The sequence below is a fragment of the Aythya marila genome, assembly GCF_965140915.1.
Source record: "Aythya marila genome assembly, chromosome: 21".
NCBI lineage: Eukaryota > Metazoa > Chordata > Aves > Anseriformes > Anatidae > Aythya > Aythya marila.
In genome coordinates, this window is record NC_139062.1 from 6,354,101 (window position 1) to 6,377,252 (window position 23,152).

General features: G+C 53.1%; 1 protein-coding gene across 1 annotated transcript in view; it reads left to right on the plus strand.

The window, feature by feature from the left end:
- Positions 1–16,354: 16,354 nt before the first annotated feature.
- The window catches only part of EPHA8 (EPH receptor A8), a gene marked incomplete at its 3' end in the record, with an annotated part of 31,662 nt that continues 24,864 nt past the window's right edge, over positions 16,355–23,152 (plus strand). The window contains exon 1 of the mRNA XM_082776812.1: positions 16,355–16,411. The remainder of the gene's footprint in view (positions 16,412–23,152) is intronic.

Consider the following 23,152-nt stretch of genomic DNA (forward strand, 5'->3'; position numbering starts at 1 on the left):
CTAAACCCTAACCCTGTCCTGCTCAGAACCAGGGAGCAGTGAGCGGGAGCAAGGGGAAAGGATGTGGGCAGGGCTCCTGGCATGATGCCTTCAGCATGCCTGGTTCCTAGGGTGTTTGGGGCTCCTGGGCTGCCTTGTGACGATGCCCATGGCTGCACATTGAGCTCTTTCTTTACCTTGTGTGGAAAGGAGCTGTGTTTCCAGTTAGGAGCACCACGGGCTTTTTGCACACCTTTGCATTCTGCATCAGCTCCTGACAGTGCCCAGCCTCCAGGCACACGCGCTAATTAGGTGCAGGTAGCACATCCTGAAGGCAAATCCAAGAGCCCAGTGGAAATGGGATGCCTGCCCCTACCTCCACAGCCATCCAGTCTCAGTGTGCATGCATTCCCATTCACAAAACATACACGTGCTGTGGCACTCAGGACACACTGCGACGAGTACAGCCCCCTGCCAGGGCTCAGCACCCTGCTGCACCCAAGCACACACACACACCAGCCTCCTGCAAAGCCCCTTCGTGCTGTTATGGGGCCCAGCCACAGCAGCTTGTTGGGGATCCTGGGTCACAGAAGGTGAAAAGCAATGGGAAGAGGTGGAGGGCAATGCCTAGTAGCCGTGGGCACCCCCACAAGACCTGGATGGCCCATGTGTCTGGGCTGGGATGGCACCAGGGGCTGGAGAGCCTGTGCTGTGGGTTGTCGTGTCTGGGTTGTGCTGAAGGTCCACAGGGTCCCTGTTTTAAGACATCACACTGGGAGTGGATACCACACAGCTCTGCAAGGCCAAAGCTGGCTTCTGCCTCCCCAGAGGTTAATTCCAGAGGTTGGGACTGAGATGGTGGCGGTGTGGGTGGTGTGAGATGTCGCTGTCTGCCTGCCACAGGGCCACTGTGTCCTCCCCACGGCCCTGCGTCAGGGCCCTGAGCCGTGTTGCGATCCCGCTGATGACAGGATCTCTCCAGTGCTGTCTGCAGACGGACAGCTTCCCAGGCAGCCGGTGCAAAAAAAAAAGCTGGAGGGACCTCATGCCCCAGGCCGTTCCCAGGTCCTGGTGATGAGTGCTGCAGACAAACCCTGCAGGCACGATCCTGAGTGACTGAATGGGGAATTGTTGCAACCCTGCTGTGAGCTGGGCAGGTACAGCCCTGCAGGGAGCTCCTCTCGCTCCAGCACATAGGAGGCTGCTGGCAGCCCTGGGCTCTGTCATTGTGGGGTGCCCCACCTGCATCTGCAGGGACCACGCTGGGCTCCAGGGTGGGATGAGTTTGGCCCAGGGGGAAGAAGATGGGTAGGTGGAGGGCTTGTGACCACACCGAGTCCTCCCTGAAGCCCTTAAGTAAGTCTGGAGACATGGGTGGGGGGAGATTTTGTTCAAGAGATAGGTCAGACCTGGGCTGACACTTGAGAGAGGGGGAAATCCATCTTTCCTCACATGCCTTTTCCTGAGCTGCCATCACACTTTGGTCTACCCAGCCACGAGCACACCTCAGGTGCCATAGGTGGGGGTCAGCACCCATGGTAATCGTGGGCAGGTGTTGGTCAGCACTCAGGAGGGGAAGCATTCATGCTGTCGACAGATGCTGAGTGTTAAATGCTGGGCAGGGTACTCACCTGTCTTGGCATCTCCAAATGGGAAGGAGGCAGAGGCTTCTTCTGCAGGGTGGCAGGGAGGATGCTCAGTGCTTGAGGTGGCCCAGACCCACATGCAGGGCCCCCTCACCCACAGCCTGGTCTTGCCCACCTTGGTGAGGGAATTGTGGGGTTCTGTGTCCCCCCAGGATCTGCTTTTGAAGAGGATGACCCTGTCTCATGTGGGTAATTAGCTATAATCAGGCTGGGTGCTGTCAGCCCTGGCTGTGCCGTCCCCTTCTCCCACAGATGAGCAGGGGTCCCTGGCCCAGGACAATGTGTCCTGAAAGGCACTGAGGCAGGGATTCTGCCCGTCTCCCTGGCCCAAAAATGTGAGAGGAACACTTGCCAGGGGGTCTCATCTGCTGGGTGCACCAGGACTGAAGGGCAACCCCGTCTCCCTCCACGTGTGACTATAACCGAGCACATGCATCCCATTTTACCGGCCGGGAGGGGAGAAACCTCAGAGCTTCTCCTCTCTGTCCCCACGGCCTGGGAGAGGAGGCTGGAGCCACCATCCTGCAGGCTGGGCCAGGACAGGGAGCAGCAGCAGCGCTGGGCCACGGTGCAGGCTGGCGGTTCGGCTCTGACAGCAGCAGGACAGGAGCAGAAAAGAGGGACGGGGAGCAGGAGCAGCGCAGGGGCTGCTCAGCAGCAAGCACAGCGTGACGAGGGAGGGAGGAAAAGAGGATGGCCGGCGAACGGAGCCTGCATTTGGGATGCTCCGGCTGGGTACAGCGTGTGCGTGTGGAGCAGGAAGGGGGGCTCGCTGCAGAGCCCACCCACCCCATTGGCTTGCGAGCAGTGACAGGCAGGCTGCGCCCTCCCCGCCGAGCCGCTCGCCTGTGTGGATGCGAGCAATGTGCGCAAAGTGCCTGTGCATGAGCCGCCGTGTGCTGTAGCTCCGGGCTCTCGCTCGCAAAAAGGTGCCAGGACAACCCCAGCTGCCCCATCCCGCAGCCGGTTGCCCCGCCAGACCATGGCATGGGCGCAGGGGGATCTGACGTCCTCGCTCTCCATCATCATCGCCTTGGCTGCCTGCCTGTCTGCCACCACCAGCGAAGGTAGGGAGTGGGGTGGCCTTGGCGTGACGGGGCGGCGTTGGGAGGGACACCGAGGAGCGATAGGGTTGGGGTGTTCGGATGTGTCGTCAGGGGCTTGCGGGCAGGAGAAGCTCACTTTGCTGGGCTTAGTTCTCCCTGATCTCAGGGGAGCCGAGCTCCGGGCTCCTGCCTGCCCGAGTTTGCTAATCCCAGAGCTTTTGCACAGAGGCTAAACTTCGAAGCCTGGGCAAGAGGACTCGATCTCTGCAGCAGCACCTGCCCGCTCTGCCTGTCCTCCCCTGGAAGGGCTCTGCTGCAACGCGCGGGGGTGGCTGTGGAGGGGACCAGGCCACAGGAGCCAGCTCAGCCATGGTCACCTCCATGGAGGCAGCTCGGGCGTACGTGCTGGCGGTGCAGCTGCGGCACCATGAGCGGGTGGGCACGGCAGGGCGGTACAGAGGGTGCAGAAGCCAGGAGGGCACTCGGGTGGCGAACTGTCCTGAGGGAAAGGGCTGTAAACTTCTGAAGTGGGAAGCAGGGAGGCAAGGATCCTCTCCCAGCGTCTGTGTCAGCACTGACAGGCCCGCACCCAGCTCCCGGCCGTGCTCGGGGCCAGCCCATGCTGGTTGCTCAGCCCTGCTCCTGCGGCTCAGGCCCCCTCAGCTTTGGCAGTGCCGCTCCCATGGTCTGTCAGCCCTTCGCTTGTCTCCTTCCGTGCTGGCAGCGGTGTGACTGCTTCCCGGGGCTGCTGATCTTCATCACCCGGAGATCTGCTGTTCCCACTCTCGAGCGTGTCCTTGGCACCGGCAGCAGCATCCTTCCTCCCTCCTGCTACGCCTGAGAGCCACGGCCAGCACGGCGCAGCCCTCCGCAGCGAGCCCCAGTGCCGGCGTCCCTACCCGCGGTGTCCCTCCTGCTCCCTGCGGCCCTCCCGGCACGCCGAGGCCCACGGGCTGCCTCGTGCCCTTTGTGGCACCCGGCTGGGCTCTGCTCCTGCTGCCATCTCCCCATGCGCATTCCTTCCTCCCCTCCCACCCATCTTGCCTTCCTTACCTGTACTGATGGTTTCTAGCTACCTGCTGGTGCCAACCCCCTTTTCTGCGAGCTGCCCACGTCCTGGCACTCCCGCTCTTTTCCTGCCCTTGTGCAGTCTGCATCGGGCTCTCATTGCTGGGCATAGCTTTGTGGGGGTAGGAGAAGATCCCCCTGGCCCCCTGAGCTCCTATTCCACACCACAGCAGCTGCCCTGTTACCCCGGCCCAGGGCTGATGGTGGTGCAGGACGCTCCTGCCAGGCTGGATCCTGCACTCCCTCAGCCTCCTGGCACTGGCACGGGGAGCTGCAGTGCTCCGAGGGGAGCAGCGGCCAGCCTGAGCTCGGCCAGCCCCGGGCATGGGCACAATATGAGAGGCCAATGGCTTCTTGCTTTCCTCCTTCCTTGGGTGGTGAAAGGAGCAGAGAGGGGAGCTGGAAATTCGGCTCTCTGTAGGATGCAGGAGGCAGGTATGCAGAGGAGAAGAACAAGTTGCCAGCATCCTTCTGGTGTCTGGGTACAACCTCCTGGGCTGTTCTGGCTTGCTTTGCTCTTGCTCCTGTCCCTGTGCCTGCCCCAAAAAAGGGGCAAAGCCCAGAGATGCAGAATAGCAGAGCGCAGGCCTGCACTGGGGCTGTGTGGTTCAGCTCGGCCTGCAGCTGTGCTCTGAGAGTGGACAGTGCCTCCTGTAACACACACAGACAGCCCCTCCTGCCTATAAGGGAGATCACTGGCTGCTGGTGTGGGTTTTACAGGGGCAGCTGGGCCCCGGGCTGCTGTCTGTGCACCCCTGGCTGCAAAAGACCTGGGCTTTCCTCAAGACATTTGGAAAGGAAAGCTAGTCTCTAGCCATGGGAAGAGGAAGGGGGATGAGTGGTGCATGGGCTGAGCCAGGCGGTGTGGAAGATGCAGCAGGATGGCTCTGGGCTGCAGCGGTGTCAGGACAAGGTGTGGGGCCCAGCAGAAAGCCAGTGGTGTTCCCTTCACCGCCCCAAGGATACCCGACCCTCTGCAGCCCCGTGGCGGCGTGGTGCAGTTTGGCATCCGCTGGGCTCAGCTATACGGGCAGAGAAAAGCCGGGGACGTGGCCTTGGGATCCCCAGCACCCCGCGGACGGGTGGACAAAGGCACCAGCACCAAGGCCACTGCTGGCCTAACACGGGGCTGGCAATGGGGACGCAGGGAGGTCACAGCACGGCCCCGAGGCTGCCCAGCCCAAGGCTTCGCCGCCCGGCTCTGCAGCACATTGTGCTGCCCTGGGCACAAATGTGTTGGCTGCAATGCTGGCCACAGCCACGGAAGGCAGGGGCTGCTTCCTCCTGTGCACCCCAGCACACCCCGTGCTTGTGTACAATCTGCAGGGTGCAAAATTTTACAGCTACAAAGCAAAGGGAAGGCCGGCATGTGCTGTGATCCGCGTGCCCATGTTGGGTGGCAATTGGTACGTTGAGATGTGCGCTAACTTGAAGAAACTGCCTTGATTTTCTTTCCCTTCCAAGAGTTCCCAATGCCCTTCTCTTTCCTGAAAAATTATTATTTTTTTTTTCCAAAATGTTTTGAGTTTATATTTGTCCTTTTTTTTTTTTTTTCAGCGGGTACCCTGGAAATGGGAGCTGGTGGTAAAAGGGGATCGCCATTCTGTGGGAAATGCCCACATTTCGGTGTGGCAGCCATTGCAAAATGCATTGAAAGACAAACCGCAGATATTTCCTAGAGAGGGGAAAATCCGCAGGATATGGAATATTTTCATTGGGAGCATTGAAAAAAAAAAAAAAGTGTTTAAAATTATTAAATTGCATTGGAGCATAGAGATAAAAAAAAAAAAAGTTATTTTCAATATTATGGCAATAGTGTGATAGACTAAAATATTGGCAGTATATACACTGAGTTGCACAGCACAAATATTCATGCGGATATTTTATGTGACTTCCTGAAGTTAAATAATAAAATGTGAAATATCTTTGCTGTATTGAAACAAAATCAAATTAGCAGAATTTACCGCATTTTGGGCTCGGCACGCGTGTGACAAGAGGGTATTTTCTGCTGGAAAATGGCATTTCGCATCCTGCTGCTGGGCTGGGGTCTGCTCCAAGCTGCTGTGCCTGGCTCGGCCTGGCTCAGCTCAGCTCGGCTCGGCTCTCCTTTGCCTCTCAGCTGGTGCAGGCACTGCAGAGGAGATGCTGCAGCACCCGGCGGGGGGACCTGCAGGCATCGCTCCTGGATTTTTGGAGCATGCAGGAAGGGCTGGGGCAGATGAGAAGCAAGGGGAAAGGGCTAGGCGGGGAGGAAAGGGAAGGAATAGCATCGCCTCTGAAATGGCTGAGGTACCAGAAATGTGGCCTTTGGGCAGGGAAAGAAAAAAAAGGGGACAATTAGGGAAAAAAAAAAAAAAAAAAAGAAAGAAAGAAAAAAAAGAAGAAGAAGAATGTGGGATTTGGGATTTGTGAAAATAGCCAAAGAGGCCATGCTTAACTGAGAGCCTTACCAGTGGTGGTGGAGCAGGTGAGAGGGGACAGACACCTCGCTGCTGCAAAGTCTGGGGCAACGGTGGGAGATGCGCAGGGGAAGGTGCCGAGACACCGACACGGGGATGTCCGTCTTTTCACCAGGCCACGGGGCCGGTGCTGGGGTGTTTTTGTTCCTCCCCACAGCAGGGATGGGATGCGCGAGAGCATCGGGGTCCTCGGGAAAACCCAGCGCCTTCCCTCGCTGCCGACGCAGGGGCTGGCGCGCAGCACAGAGCGGGGCTGGTGCCAATCTCCCCTGCTAATCTCTCGATTGTAATCTCATTAATTGCCCCTCTGCTCAAACAGAAAAAGAGGTAAAACTCATCCGCGTATTTATTCAATGCTCCTTTGCTAGCCCAGCAGCAGCAGTGCCGGAGTTGGGGCTGTGGGCTCAGCACCGCTCGGAAAGGCAGAGGAAATGGCTTTTTGCAGTGGTGGAAAGACTTCCTCCGTGGTGAGAGCAAACAAAAGGGTTTTGGTACAGGAACTTTCAGTGATGGAGGCTGTGGAGAAGCACCGGTTTGAATTGGGGAGTTGATTTCAGTTCTGTTTAGAAATAATGACATTTTGGGGTGTGTGATTTTTTGTTTGCTCACAAAACACTGGTGTGAAGCAAATACTCGCATGACCGTAGGTGGGCTCGTGGGGAATATGTTTCTGGTCTCACCTTCATTTATGTTCTTCTCACAATAATAGCTTACAAAAATTCCGGAAAGCAAATCCCTAAATTTTCAGGAAAATAATGCAATGCACACAGAATGAGCCTACTTTGTGAGCTTCTTTTTTTCCCATCCTTGAATACTTGTTTCCTGAATTCCTAGGGGTTTATTTACAGTGAAAATAAATGGGAACCCATTTTGGTGAAGGCGGAAATAGATCTGATGAATCCAAATGTAAGTACAGCAGAAAAGCTGATTGATTACTTAGAGGGACAAAGGAACTTTCTGTTTTGTTTTATTTTTGTTTTGGTTTTGTTTAATTTTTGTTTTGTTCTATTTTATTTTATTTTATTTTATTTTATTTTATTTTATTTTATTTTATTTTATTTTATTTTATTTTATTTTATTTTATTTTATTTCATTTCATTTCATGTCTTATTTTATTTTATTTATTTTATTTTTGATTACTGAAAAAATATTAGAAAATGAGATTTTACCTAAAAGGAAAAAAAAACAAAAAACAAAACAACAAACGAATGCCCAGAGCCCCTCAGTCAGGGAAGAGGGAGACCTGCTGGGACTGGTGTGTGCTGGGCACACAGGGCTCCTGGTTTTATCCCGACATCCCGACACCTCTGCTCTTTGTTTGGTTGGTTTCTGTGTTTCACTTGTCCCTGCTCGCCTCCGCTCGCCTCGCTGGCAGCTTTCAGCACTCCCTTTATCTCCAGAGCAAATCCATTCATATGATAACTCTATTCATACCCTGACAGTTTTTGATAGTTCGTGCTCCTAACCCGGGCTGTTAGCATGACCAGTGCTCAAAACTGCTCTTCTGACCCCGAGAAAAAATTAACCCCTTCAGCCCTCGTTGTTCAAAAGTGAGCGGTGGGATCACGCAGGTGTGTTTCCTTCAAAACACAAACACACAAAAATCCCATGTACTGCTTACAAAGATGTGTGGTACTTGAGGTCATAAATTACCACCTAAAGGGCATAATCCTTTCTGGACCAGGTACAGTCACACCAATAAAGCCTAATGAATTGTGTTTGGCCCAGGAAAGTATCTGACATTTATCTAAAGGCATCAGCGAAGGCAGAACCATCGCCACCCTTAGTAATTTGTTCCAATGGCTTATCAGCCTCCGTGTTAAAAAACTGGGCCCCTTTTTTCCCTAATACAAATTGGTCTGGCTTCACCTTTGAGCCATTTATTCTTGTTAGGATTTTTCTGTGAGATTAAAAAGCCCCTTGCAGCCCGTGCTTTCTCCTTGAAAGCACACGGTGTGACCAGGGTCCCTCGCATCCCTCATTGCAGCAAGCCAAGGAGATCAGGCTCTGCAAGTTCCTCTCTCAGAGGTTTTTCCTCCAGCATTAGGGTTTTGCCTGTATTCTCTGCTGCAAATCTGGATTCTCACATTTTAAATACTGGGAGTCTTAATAGCGTCCACCTTGTGCTGCACAGGCAGTGATTGCTGGACAGAGGCAACCACAAATTTCGAGTCCGGTGATAAATTCACCTCTATAATGAAGCCTGATACTGATGTCTTTCCTCAGATGTGGGATCTGTTGCATGAGGAAATTTTCCTCTACAAATTTTAGACTCTCACAACATTTCATGACGGGTGGCATGAAACAGACAGACCGTCTGCTCAAACATTTTTAGTGTTTATATTTTTGTCCTGGAAAATGGTTAAATTTAGAAAGGTATTTTTAAAAGAACAAAGTAATTGACATTAAAGAAGTTAACTTGCTTAAATAAACTCATCAGTTTACAAACAGCTAAGCGTGGTTTAGGGTAGCCAAGGAATGTGGAAGTAAATTTCCTCAGAGAAATCAGAGAAAAGCATCTGACAGCCTGAAATACTGCCATCTGAAAACTGTTCAAGTAATTCAGGTAAGTGAGCACGTTTGCAAAAAAAATTCACATTTTCTTTGTGAATCCTCCAGGGAAGATAAACCTCAAGTCTTTGTCAGGACTGCTGGGATGTAGGAGTCAGCGGGACGAGCAGGGTGTCTGCTTCAGGATGCTGCAGGATTTGTTCTGCTGATGGACTCGGGCTGAGTGTGCAGGGCCAAGTCCACTTGACCGAGGGCATTCCCATTTACTTATTATTTTATTATTATTATTATTTTTTCAAAGTGCTGGAGCAGGGTTCTAGAGAGGCTGTGGCCAAAAATCTCCATCCAGGAGACTTTGAATGCTTGACTGGACAAGACCCCGAGAAACCTGATCTGACTTTCAATGTGGCTCTGTCTGTCAGAGGGGGTGTAACACAGACCCCCACAGGGCTGAAAATCAAACCCCACAGCCCTTCCGCTATTCTGTGACTTCCAGATTGAAATTGCCCAGTTTCAAAAGCCCAGCCTTCCTGCCGAAAGGGGAGAGCAGGCTGTGTGTAAGGTCGGTCACTGGGCAGCGCGGGAAGCGGCTGCGTGACACTGCGGGAGTCCCCGTTTGGGGTAAGAAATGGGGACAGTGCAAAATCCCAAACAGGCAGGAGATGGCTTGTGGTGTACAGACAGAGTGCTGAGCTGCTCTGGGACAAGGAGCTGTTTTGTCCTAGCCAGCATAGGTGAGAGAAGAGAAGGGCAAGTCAGGACTGATGTGGGGACCTCAAAGGATCCAGCGACACAAACCCCTCTGGAAAAGCTCCCGTTTCCGTGAGCATCACATAGATTTTGACTACAGCAGGCTGAAAAGGTGTATAATTTTTGTATAATTTTTAAAGGTGCTCACGACACTTTATTACTGGTGGTTTGAGATGTGCAGCCTGTCCCTGAGCTGCTATCTCAGACTGCAGCCTGGTGAAAAGCCAGTGCAGATCCGTGACCTTCTAGCTCCTGGATTTGGGGACGCCGGTCAGGCCGAGATTCAAGATGCTGTCTTTAGAGGCCATTGTGTTTTTTTTTTGGGGGGGAGAGCTCTATAGGTGTGACTATAGGGCAAGGCCTTTTGCTTTACCGGGCGGTGGGGTGCCCAATGGGGCTGGACGGATTGATTTAGCAGGGTGCAGGCTTCCTTCTGCTGGCCGAGGGCCGTGCTCTCCGCCGTGCACTGAGCTGGGGACACTGCGGTGGAGGTGGCTCGCAGGAATCCCATGGCTAAGTCCAGATTTGGGGACTTGGGGCTTGCAGAGCCATCCCCGGGCTGTCTGCAGAGGATGCTGCGGGGACCCTCGAGCCGCAGCCGCTCTCCCAGCGCCTGCCCACTCCCAGCCATGCCACAGTCCCGCTCCTTCCCCTCGCTCATGTCGGGTGTTTCCATGGAGTCCTTTGCCTCCCTGACCTTTCTCACCCCCATCCCCAGAGCCTTTCCACCTCCTCCTCAGTCTTCTGCCCTGAATTACAAGTCCAGCCGCCCCTCAGGCCTGCAGCAGCTTCTTCCCCACCGGCACAGCTCCTGGGAGCAGGGAGGCACAAGCAGACGTGTGCCCCCCGCCTTGCGCTGAGGCTCGGTGCTGGATCTGCCTCTCTACAGTCCATCCTCGGGCCCCACACCAGCCTGCATTTTCTAACATTTTGTAACATTTCTGGGTTATTTCTGCCCGGCTCTGGCTGTGCACCATGTACGCTGCTGCTGCACGGTGTGTGCCGTGAGGCTGGGATGCACGCTGCTGCCGGAGCGCCGGCGGTGCTTTAATTTGGGTTGCCTAAGCCAGCGTGCCCAATTAGCCCCGGTGTCCCACTGCACACGAGCATCAGGAGTCTCAAACCGAGTAAGAAATGCGATCATTTTATGTCTATATTTTCTCACCTATATTTTTGAGAGAGAACGTTTTTTTGTTGTTGTTGTTTTTTGATGTTTGATGTTTCTTTTTTTTTTTTTTTTTCTGGGAAAAAAAGCTGCCCTTGAATTTCAAGATTTTTAGCCTTGGAAATATTTTATTTTTAGTGTTTTATTTCAATTCTTTTTTATTATATATATATATATATTATTTCACGACATCTCAGTCCTACCACAGATTATGCGCTTGCACTGTGCATTATTTTACGTGATATCACGCAGGGTCTGGAAGGATCAGGTTGATCATTTTATTTTTAAAACCTGAGCTGTGGCTTTTTGTTAGCACTGATTGAACAAACAAGCTTTCTTCCTACATCAAAGTATTTCCTGCTCCTGGTATATTGAAAAGGGGTGACCCTCTGGGCTAGTCCTTATGGGCATTACCACTCCTGATGCAGTAAAAAAATTATATAAAATTAAATACAGGAAGTTCACAGCAATAATCCATAGGTCTGACAAGAAATCCTGAGATAAGAACTAGGGCACATCCAAAACCAGCACTGCTTTTTCGTAACAATAGTTTGAACATTTTTCTTTTATATATATATATATATATTTTTTTTTTTTTTCAGCCTGCTGCTGGCATTTCCAGAAATGTGGAAATCCTGTGTTCTTGATGGATTTGGTGACATCTTTTAAATTTACCTAAATTTCCTCTCTGGGCAGTGGAGCCAGCGGGTTCCTGGTGTGAGCACCCTCGCTGCTGTGCCCTCCGTGCATGCAGCCTCGTGGACAAGCGGCTGCTTCACAAAACCCACCTGGGTCCGGCACAAAGCACTGCCCTGGTGCTACCTCCTGTGCCGGCCGGTGACTGCTGTGCTGGGAAGGGGGAGCCTGAAAGCGAAGCATCCCGTCCCATCTCCCCCCGATGCACTGAGGAAGTAAGGCACGGTTTTTTGTCGTGCGGTTTTGCCCCCTCCCCTCCCAATTTTGGGAAGGTCACAGCTGGCTATTCAGCGGGCTGGTGGATTAATTGGTGGGATACAAATAGCTGACCCGTCCTGGCCCCACCTGCCCCTTCAAAGTCCTGCGCGAGATTATGGGAAATGAATGCCGCTGGCTCTTGTTCCCCTCCTGCCAGGGAGCCTCTCCCTGCCCCTTTCCCATAGCCCTGTGGCTCTCCCCGCTGAGGTTATTCTCCCCGCTGAGGTTATCCCTTCCTGCCTTGTGCCCCCACTGAGCAGGCTGTGGCTATGGGGTGGTGTGGGGCAGGGGGACCTGTGTGGGGCTGTGCAGGCTGAGCCCACCGGTCGTCGGGTGGCAGAGAGCAGGAGCAACTCACCGTGCTGCGAAGAGTTTAATTATCGATGCAAAAGGCGTTGTGGCGGGGAGGGGGGAAGAGCCTTGCTGTGAATCTTGGGAGGCCTTTGAAGTTGTGATGGAGAGGAACTGAAGCCCAAGGGAACGGGGCTGCTCCCACTGACCCTTCCTCCCCACGCCTGCGCTACAAAGCCTGCCGCCTGGGAGGGAGACGGTGGAGTAATTAGAGTGAGGGCTGGAGCGGGTTAACTATTAGCGAGGGAGCTCAGAGCCCTCTTTGGTCCCCCACTGATCTGTGGAGGCTGAGCCCCCAGCGTGCCACCCCCTCCCCGTGCCCTGATCCCTCTGCGCACCCCCAGGCAGGCTGCGGGTCTCAGCCTCCGCTCATCAGCAGCTCCCCCAGTGCAGCTCTTGCACTGGGACTGCTGGGTGTACTGGGACATAATGCGTCCCTGCAGGAACTGTGGTCACCAGCCCAAACGCTGAGAAGGATTTCCGAGTGCTCCCTCTTTAAGCAGCGCAAGAGATGCAAAACAACCGAGGCAAAATGCACGTTCCCTGTGTGCTGGTCTCTGCCTCGGCTTCCTCGCTCATTTCAAGTGGCGGTTAGAATTTGGGAGATATGAATATGGATACAAATATGGATGCAGATATGTATGTAAATGAAGATGATGGTATAAATAAATATATATACACATACACATACATATACACGTATCTACTCTTTGACTCCTGCATAATTTGCATGTGTGGGGTTGTAATGTGCATTAATCACACAACATTACATGGCACAACTTTTCCAAGGAGCAAGTAGGGCTCCCCTGCACAAGGCTTCAGCTCCGGAGTCTAGTTTGCACTGGGGAAGCAACCTGCTTGCTCCTTAGGTGCTTCCATTTGAACGGGCAATCAGGCTTGACAGCTATTCCATCAGTGCGAGAATTCCCCCTGACACCTCCTGGTGTTTTGGCTCAATACGGCGAGTCAAAGCCAAGGCACAGAATAGTGAAAATCAAAATGGTGCTCAGGAAAAAAAAATGGAGCTTGCAGTTTGAGACTGATACGTGCAGACAGTCCATAACATCAAACAGAATTACCCAGCTGTAGGATAGAGGTCTCCCAAACCAGCACATTTTCTGAGAAATATCTAGTCTGAAAGGAGTCCTTTGTGGTGATCTTGCTTGTGCTCCTGCACCAAGGGTGAGCTGCTTCTGCAAGCAGGGAAGCGACACAAGCCGGGACGTCACCTGCTGGGTGCTGGTTGGGGCTCTTGTTGCTTGCAGGGCAGCGGGTTCCCTTTAGCAGGTCAACCTCCTGGGGCAAACCGGAGTGTGTGCTGTCCAGGCTCCTATGGGAAGGCAAAAGTGACACATTTATTTTGGTCTGGGGCCTTTCCCTGAATGGCCGGTTGGGATTTGGGAAGGAGCCCGCCAGGGGAGCTGCTAAAGGCTTTGCTTCTCTGCCTAGAATGCCTCTGCCAATTGAGCAAGCCATTCCCCTGGCACAAGCTCTGTAGTTTGGGCTGGAGCTCAGCACCAGGAGGACCATGGCACAGCTCCCTGTGGTGCTCTGGGCAGGGACCACACTTCAAGTGTCAAAAGCAGTGTGCTGCGTTCCTGCTGTCATTATGTGTGAACTGTGGCATGTGGCAGCGACATGCTTGTCTAAGAGTTCACTTGCTCTTGTACCAGTGGAGTATTGACCTCCCCGTATCTGAGCATGGCATGCGACAGTGATGCTAGGTGGTTCTTCATGTGCACAGATACGTTTGCTTTACAGTAACTTAATGCAAGAGCTCCAGAACAGGGAGTGCATTTGTATTTGTGCAATGCCCACTGCAGTGGGTTTAATGTGTAGGACTCCTGTGCACTTGGCTGAACCACTTACCAAGGAATAAAAGCAATATTTATTTTATCCCTCTTCCTGCAAAGAGGCACAAGTAATCCACTCCACAGGAGCATGGCAGGGACTGCGTGCCCGTGTAGCTGTTTTTGCATCAAAGCACCTGAAAGGAGGCAGCTCCTTCCTGTGCGTGAGGCTGGGTGACAGCCAAACGACCCACACTATGGGACGGGGTGCTGCTAACCAGCTTCAGAAGTGACAGCAGGCAAGCCGGGTCTGCGTGGCTCTGTCCCAGAGCCTCAGGGCTCGCTAGCACCCACGCAGCGCCGTGCCGAGAAGCCTGGCGAGCATCTCTCCACGGTGGTGTGCTCTCCTGCTTGTGCAGGCTCCTGGCACTGCCTGGAGATCCCGTTCTGCAGCGAGGCTCAGCCGTGCCCACCTCCGTGTGTCACAGCGTGGGAAAGGGGGTGTAGAGACCCCGGCGGGGAGCGGGGCTGCAAATGCGGCCAGCCCGCTGAGGGTCGCCGGCACCGTGCTCCAGCGCTGCGAGCGGGGAAACTCCGCGGCCCAGGCTCCCGCTGGGCGAATTACCCAGGGAAAATAGGCAGAAAATCTTCAGATTAACAATAACAAATAAAAATGGATTTGAGATCTCCGAGGTAATTACGCCGTGCTGAGGGCAAGGGGCCTCTCTAGCAGTTGGAGCAGCGCCTTGCAGCGAGCGGAGGGGCTCGGCCTGCTGTTGGGCCAATGAAGTCACACAAGAAACCCTGGAAATTCTTTCAAATTGTTCTGCTAACATTAATAAATGCCTCAAAAGCTCCTAATCTGCTCTGTCAGGAGCATGACGTCCGGGTGTTTCACAGCCAGCTCACGTCCCTGCTTCTTTCTCCCCCCTTTCCTTCCCTGCCTGGTAATAGTAAATGAAAGTGGCACCCGTTCCTCCAGCTGCTGGGGCCCGCTTCACACGGAGCTGGGGCTGGAGCTGCTGCCCCGACGTGCCCTGTCCCCCCACAACAGGCTGCCGAGACCATATTCCTTCCAGAGCCTGGGGTGCAGCTGAGCCACAGCCTGGCAGCCCCACCGAATGCCCTCAGGAGGATGGAGGGACAGCCAGAAGGGACATGGTGCCCAGGCTGGGCCTGGCCTTGCTGGGTGGCTGCAGGGCAGGGAGCTCTGGGGAAGCTGGAGGCACTGGTGGGCTCTGGAGCTGGTGGAGCTGGTGCTGGGGAAGGGACGGCAAGGCTCAGCTGTGGTCTGCACCCGCTGCACTCACTTTCAGGGGCTGGGGCACCTCGCTGACACCCGCTCCCGAGCCTCTGTCTCCTCTAGGTCTGCAGCCCACAGCTGGGGCCTTGTGTCCTTCACCAAGAGCTAAGCAAGGTCGTGGGTCTTGGAAGCACCCTGCATGGAACCAGAGAATGGTTTGGGTTGGAAGGGACCTTCCAATGGTTTGGGTTCTTGGTCCAAGAGAGATCACCAGATCTCTCCAGGGACTGCAAGAGCCCCTCTCCAGGGACTGTAGGCCCCCTGTATAAGGCCACTATAAGGCTTCTCCAGAGCCTTCTCTTCTCCAGGCTGAACATCTCCACCTCTCTCAGCCTCTCCTCATAGGAGAGTTGCTCCAGCCCTCTGGTCATCCTTGTGGCCCTCCTCTGGACCAGGTCTGACCAGGTGTATGAAGGGGCTGGAGCAGGCTCAGGGTGTTACAAGGCAGTGATGAAGTTTCCTTTGCCTGATACTGGAGAACCTGGGTGTTCACGGGGCTCACGGGTGGCAGACAGAGCAGATGGCATTCAGGGGCAGCACACCCCATGCATGCAGCCAAGCCGTGGTGCCCCACTGTCCTCCCCCTGCTGACACCACATGGGTCCCAGTGGGAAGCTCCTGAACATGCTCAAAGTCATCCTTGAGTGTTCCCCTGCTGAAACCATTTCCCTCGCCTCGTGTCTCCTCGTTACGCTGGGCTCCTGGTGGCAGCAGGGCTTTTGAAGGGGTGGCTTTGATGGGCCTCCTCACGCAGTCCTTCCCCTGTGGTCCCCAGTGCAGTGTCAGCCGGGATTGCAGGGGGGTCCCTTTGTGCCGGAGGCAGGCACTGTGTGTGCAATTACAGTGGCTGCTGAAGCAAAAAACTTCAAACGAGTTCTGCCAGGAGGGAAATGAGATGAAAGAGCTCAGCAGAGCCACCAGTGGAGCAGTGTCACAATGAGAAAGGATGGCCCAGTTGTGTGGGCACTGGCCGAGGGTGGACCTGGTGGACAACCTGATTCTTGTCTTTTGTTTCTCCAGCTCCTCTCTGCTCTACAACCCATTTAACCTGTTGTTTGCAGCCCCTTCTTCTCCAAAAGGGCACACCACTTCGTCGTACTGCTGGTACAGGTACAGCCCCAGCCCAGCAGCTCTGGGAACACCATTTGCTGATGAGCTGCAGCCAAGCAGGTCCCTGCCAGTAACGAGAAGGTGTCTCAGCCTCACAATGTGTGCAAGGCACAATCGGGGTGCAAGGACTGGCACGTTGTGGAGGTTTGGTTCCTTGCTTTAGGGGGTGGAGTGCAAGCTTTCTAATGCAGTGTTTTGTTCCTGTGTTTTCCAGTGAACTTGCTAGACACGTCAACGATCCCAGGGGACTGGGGCTGGCTGACTTATCCCTCACACGGGGTAAGTATGAAGTGGCTGTTGGCATGTGGGGGACAATAGGAGGATGGGTGACCGCTGGCAGGGTGGATGGACAAGGTTGCCACCTGACCTAGGGATTCCTAGGGATTTTCTGCCCCTAGGGAACTCCAGAGTTGGGTTGCTCAGTGAGCACTCACGCTGAGAAGCCTCCTGTTCCTTTCTGTACTGGGGAAGCACCAGGAGGAACAGTCCAAAATGACTGGGAAGCTCTGAACAAGCTCTGATTTCTTATTGGGAATGGATATATAAAAGCATAGCCCCACAGCATGGCCAGGAGGAATGCTGAGCCAGTCACCCCATCCTAGGTGAAGCCAGCCTGCCATCTATGCTGGCTGGATCCTCCCCATAAATTCCCTTCGCTTGCATTTCCATGGCCAGGTTTTCTACAGCAGCTTTCTTCAAATTGTAAATGCGAGTTTTGGATGGAAGTGGCCTGGCTGTAAGGATTTTTTTTTTCTTTTTCTCATTGATTTAGTGAACAGAAGAAATTCCATAAATACACACAGGACCAACTGCAAGGCATAGCGTGGCTTACTGCATACACAAAATGTGCGAAGTCGGGGTGCCTTCCTAGCTTTTGCTGTTGCGTTGATTTTTCACATCCACTCTTTTTCATCCGCTCTCTGAACTAAATGGTGCTAATCTTTTCAATTCCGCCTCCTACAGAAATCTTCCCAGGCTTCTAATCATTTTCATTGATCTGTTGCTTGAGACTTTCAGTCCTTGTGCTGTCTGTTTGAGGAGGAGTGATCAGAACTGTGAGTTCATAATAATAACAATGATGAGATTTATATCAGACATTATCATATATGTAAATAAATTAAATCATTAACTCCGCTCTAATTTTAGCAGTTAGCTGTTGCAATTATGACTGTCTTGGAAACATAATAGATTCATAGATCTAGGGTCAGAGGGGACCATGGAGCTAACGTGATGTAATCTCCTGCATAAATACAGGCCTTCACACGTCAGTTAGCTCACATTTGAGAAAAGCCTAGCTTTTAGAAAATTTGTCCTTGATCCCAAATTGCCAGCGGTGGTAAATCCTCCACACCCCATAGTGAGTCCTTCCAACACGTTAAAAGGTCGCTGTTAAAAACCCACCGCTGTGGGGATTTGCTCAGCTTTGGTTGCCAGCCCCCGAATCCTGCTCTGCCTTTGTTTGGGTGGTGGAGCTGTTGTCCTCTGGGTGCTCACGCACAGGCTGGACTTGGCAAGGAATTTGCCTGAGGTGGCTGGCATAGGCCTCCTGGGGACGTGTGGGCACGTGGGAGTTTGTAACCGTAGGGTGCTGGGGCTGGCTTGCAGGGCAGTTGCTGCTATGCTGCTCACTCGCACTGCAGCAGATGCCCAGCAGCCCTTTAACAGCAAATCCCGAATGCTAACTCATATCTGAAGTCAGCATTTTGGTGATGTTTATTACCAACTGATAATACTGGATGCAAAAAAAATAAATAAATAGTCTTGTATAGTGCCTAAGCTTTTCTCTCCCATGGAATGCTGCATTAAAAAAACACCAGTCTTAAACCACCTCTTGGCCATCTTGTGGTTTTGTGTCCTCCTACAAGTCCTAGGTGAGCCATGGGGTAACTCCACTCTTCACTTACCCCGTGCTTTTGCCCAATTCATGACCTTTTTGTGGAGACGATGAGCACATAGCTATGTGAAAACTGACCTGAACACCTTCTAGGAGTGTGCCTGGGTTTTGATTCTTGCACAAACAACTTTGCGTATTTTTTTCCAGCTGGATGTTTTAATGGCTTCTCTGAACATTTGTCTGTCCCGGTTCTCTCTCCATGGGCCATTGCACTGCATCATCTTGAAAGAACATCTCATTCTTTTACCCTCCTGCTGGTCCTTCAGCTCCAGATGCTTTTTGGGTAGTAAATTCGCACTTGGAACCAGCTGCCATCACCACAGAAGGAGGCAGGATGGTTTACTGCTGTGGGGCACCCACTGCCAGTGCCAATGATTTGTCTGCATCCTGAGGTGCCCTTGCAGCAGGGCTTGGGTTCAGGGGAGAGAGGCTGGGTGATTCGGGCTTGGTAGCTTGGCACCACCTGTGTCCAAGCCTGGCCTGATCTCTGCTCTGGGAAAGGGCTTGAGTTTGCTTGTCAGCACCTCAGGAGCAGCCCAGACTCACCTCTGGTGTCCCTGGGACTGTCCCCTGCCCACTGTGGTGTCCTGCACCTCTGGCAGCCCTGGGCTATGATAGCTGGGCTGAGCCCAGCTGCTGGTCTGGTGTGGAGATGGTGAACTGCGAAGCCACGTTTTGCTTGGGGTCCCTTCTTCTTGCTGTCATGTCCTTAATTCAGTTACTCCTGCTGGAAAAGAGGTAGCAGTGCTCCCCCAGTGCTACCCTTCCTTGCTGGCTGTCCTGCTTGAGCTGGGTGCTTGAGTGTGCAGATTTCCTCGGGTTTGGGGATTTCCCTGCAGTGTCTCTGCTCTGTCCAGGGACAGAGAGACACCTGTCACAGCAACCTCCCACCAGTGGGTGGCATTGCTGGCTCTGGCTCCCTGGCTGAAGGCGAACTTGCATTTGCTTTACGCACTTCTCCTTTTTCCTGCTCTGTGTGAGCCCTGTCACCACAGGGGTGGCAGTGGGGAGGTGAGTGACTCTGCCTGGGGGTTTGCTTGGCACTGAGCAGCACAGATCCTCAGTCCCACTCCTGAGGGGCTTAAGAAGGGGTCCTGTGACAGCTAGCTCTATCCTTAATGTTTTACAGCTTGCTTTCCTGGCACCTGCAGGTCCTGCCATGCTTTTCTGGGGTTCCTGGACATGTCAGGAGAGGTTTCCTCTTCTGGACACAGAGATCCTGGTGCACAGCCAGCGCATGGTCCAAAGCGTCAGAAGTGCGTAACTGGAAACGTGCTGCAGTTAAACTTTACAGCGACAGCTTGTGAAGTCCCAATGTTTTCATCACATGTGTGAGCAAGATGAACCTACCTTACAGGAAGGATTTTCCTCTCTGGGTTGGCTGTGGCCAGCAGGGGCAGAAGAGCAGGGGGCTCGTAGCGCTGGGCACAGCTGAGGGTCAGCAGCGCTGCTGGCCCTGGGGAGTGTCAAGCCATCAGGGAGGCATGCACGGCCTGTTTTGACATTTTCTCTTGCCAGTTAATTGACTGAGGGGTAATTGGCTGTAATAGCTGCTCAGAGGTTTAATTGTGTCCCCCCTCACCTCTATGCCAAGACACGTGCAGTGAGCGGAAGGGTCACGGGGAGCATCCCCATCCTGCAGGCTGCGGCTCCTCTCAATTATGACTTCAAAGGGCTCCCAGGAGCTTTGCAGCCCACTCCGTCCCCAGAACAATTCCCTTTGCATTGAAAATCAGACTCTTATCGCTGCTGTCAAAGAGGCTGCCTCTGTCCCTTCTGTGCCTCTGCTTTGCCAGCTCTCTCCAGCAAAATGCCCCAGTGCCCCAGTGCCCTTCTTTCCCCTCTCCTTGCTTGGCACGTGACCCGCTGGATCAGAGGGAGCCTGATCGGCCCCTTTGCAAATTGCTTTTCTACTGACTAATTAAAATGCTGATGAGATAAGTCAACATATTATTAATAATTATTGTATCGTCTACTTTGATTTACAAAGTCAAACAGGAAATGATTTTGCTCAGACACAGGATATCTAAGGAGCTTGAATGATGCCTTGCAAAAGCTAATTATAGTGGAAGCACCTTGAGTGCTGGAGAAAGCCCCCCATACAGCCCTGACTTCCCTGCCGCCCCTTCCAGCACCCCCACAGCCTTTACTTAAATAACCAGCTGGGAGCACAGACAGCACATTTCTGCCTGTAGGATGGTCTCTCAGCAGTGTTTGCACATCATGGATGGGGATTTCATGCTGATGTAAGGCACTGTTCTCTGAACTCCCTGGGACTGAACTGTTTGCAAACTGTATACAGAAGGGGATGTTTCTGAGGGTGAGGCCTTGGTCTGTCTGCTAAAATGTCCAGGAAGAGAGCCTGACTCTGGTCCTGCAGCCAACAGCTAGTGTGTGGCTTGGACAGACAAGGCCTGACTGCCAGCTCTGTCACAGTGCTTGGAGCAGGGCGTCCCATTGCTCTGAGCTCACCTTGCTCACCAGGGCTTCAGTCCGAGCTGTGCTGTGTACATGCCATTTAGATCCCCATCCAGTGTCCTGGCTGCCTCCTAGGAGCACCAAAAGGTATTGGGCTCTCCCATCTGCCTGGGACTAAAACTTCTGTCCTCTGTCCCTTTGGTGTCCTTGTATCATTTCCATGGGTTTCTTTTCCAATCCAGAGCCTCTCTGCCCAGTGGAATACCATCATGCTATAGCTGCGGCAAACCACATTTTCTTTAAAAAAGAAATGGGTAAGAATGGAACATTGGGAAATAAAGATTTAAACAAGTAATTGAGATAAAAGCTCATCTCCTGGTGCTTGTTCAGTAAATGTTGTGTTATTGTTAATTCCCCAGACGTTGGTCACTACCAGGAGTTAATCACCTGCAGTGAAGCTTAGGGTAGTTAGCTGCCAAACAAATCCCTCCTTAGCCATAGCAGTGAGTGATTTCATGGGATTATCTCCATTAACACCCCCCGTCTAATGATTTATAGCTGCAATAATGTCCTTCTCTTTTTTCTCTCCCTGTGACAGTAGTGCAAGGGACTCAGCAGCTCCCGGGGAACGCCACAGTTCAGTGCTTGCTCTTGGGACAAAGGGATGTCCTGCTGGCAGCTTTGCAATGTCAGGAAGACTCTGTGTCCCTCCCGAAAGCTGTCCCAGGGCCCTGGAGGCTTTGACCCTTGTCTTTTTCTAGATGAGGAGTGGGCACAGCTGGGGTGGCAAGAGGCCGAGCTCCTTCTCCCAGGGGATGCAGCCCCTCCTTGCATGCTTGTACCCCTCTGCTTCTCCTCCTTCTCCCCACTCCGCTGCACTGTAAAGGCCCTGGGAGACTTCTAAGACCTTGCTCAGCCACCCAGATATCTGGTGTTTGCATCTTTTGCCGTTCATAATCTGGCTTTTTTTTTTTTTAAAACATGCATTGACTTTAATTTAAACTATTAGGCAGGCCCCTGAATACAGATGTAGTTGTGCTCCCCCCCCCCCCCAGCACACACATACGCGTGTGCTCACCACGTTAATTATGATGTCCTCATTTCCGTCTCGCTAGGGGATCTTATCGCAGTGATGGGGGCCGGGCTAAGCTTGGTTTAATAAAAGCTGCTTCAAACTGGCAGCCGAGAGCTGGAGGATGCCGGCGGGGTGGGAGGTCGGGAGCACACACAGGGTCCATGGCGTCACCAGCACCAGGCTGCTGCAGGCTGATGGAGACCCCTCGGCCTGGGAAGGAGCTTGCTATAAAAGCTGAAAAGGAAACCTCTTCAAGTCATGGGACTCCTGAAGTGGGTCTTTCCATCCCAAATCGCTAAGCCTGCCTGGCAGGTCCTGGCAGAGCTTGTGGGACTGGCATTGCCTTGCAGCCATATCTGGGCCCATGGCTTCCAGGCCTCCCTCCATGTTTCCACTAGGGGCAGAGCATTGCCATGTAGGCCTGGCCCTTCTCAGGCTGGGATCCCACGGTGCTGTGTATGACCCAAAGCACAAGCTGGCAGTCCAGACAATGCGAAAACAAGCACAACATTTGAAAGAGTGATGCTGCAGATGCAAACTCTCTGAGTTTTCAACCCTGGGGTGGTGCTTGGAGATGGGCTCCATGCTCTCTGCTGGTGGTGAGGAAGGTTCCAGTTCCAGCAGCACCACATGAGACACCATGGTCACGAACACCATCTCCTTGGGCAGATTTGGAATAGAAGTGAATGGCTGATGGTGCTGGAGACCCCAAGACAAGGCACAAACTGGACACCAAGGCATTTCAGTGCACACAGTAACATGTTCTTACCCCCTTGTCAGGCACTGCTGGAGAGCCACAAGCCCCACTGGTTTTGCTGGTGCAATGTGGGGAGCATCCCCGCTGCTGCTCTCAGCAATGCCTGCGCCCCGTGCGCCTCCTCCCTTGTGCGGTTCTGCCTCATTTCCCCAGGGACTCGGCAGGGAAAAGACAGGAAACAGATGCTGTGTTAATTTGTGCTCAATTAATTGTGACAACGATCTCCACACCCTCCGCAGTGCCGCAGCGCATGGCAGGGCCGTGCGAGGGTTGTTGTTCACAGGCACAGCTTGTGCCTCCAGCAGGGCCGAGCAGGTATCCTGGCCCCTTTCCGTGTTGTCTGCCTGTGTGCTGGGGTACAGAACAGGTCCTGGGTGATATACCAGCCAGGTTGTGCCTGAATGAACTCAGGCATTTCTGAAATTCAGGAGATGAATTTTTTAAAAGAACCAGAAATCCTTTTTTTTTTTTCTCCTGGCAGTGGCTTGACTTTCACATCCTTTGCCAGCGTACTCCCCTCTGAACAAGTTTTTGTTGAGGTCTGCCCCTGGTACTGCTGCCTTTTTCAGGCTGCTTTGAGCTCGTTAGGAGTGAGAAGTGGAGTTTTCTCCTAGAGGTGAGATGCTGGGGGAGTTTTGAAGATGTACATCACTGAAACAACTGCTCTGATCACCCCAGCACTAGCAGAAGTCACCAGAAGGCCTCCTCCATGGGAAGCACAGGTCAAGGGGGTTAAATGAGGAAGGCATTCCCTATATGAGAAGGGAGAAGGAAGAAGTGTCTTCCAGATATTTTTGATAAGTCTTTTCAATGCCTCTTGCACTCTGTAGGTGTGAGTCCCCCCTGCCCCCACGTCCCTGCAGTGCTGGTGGCCAT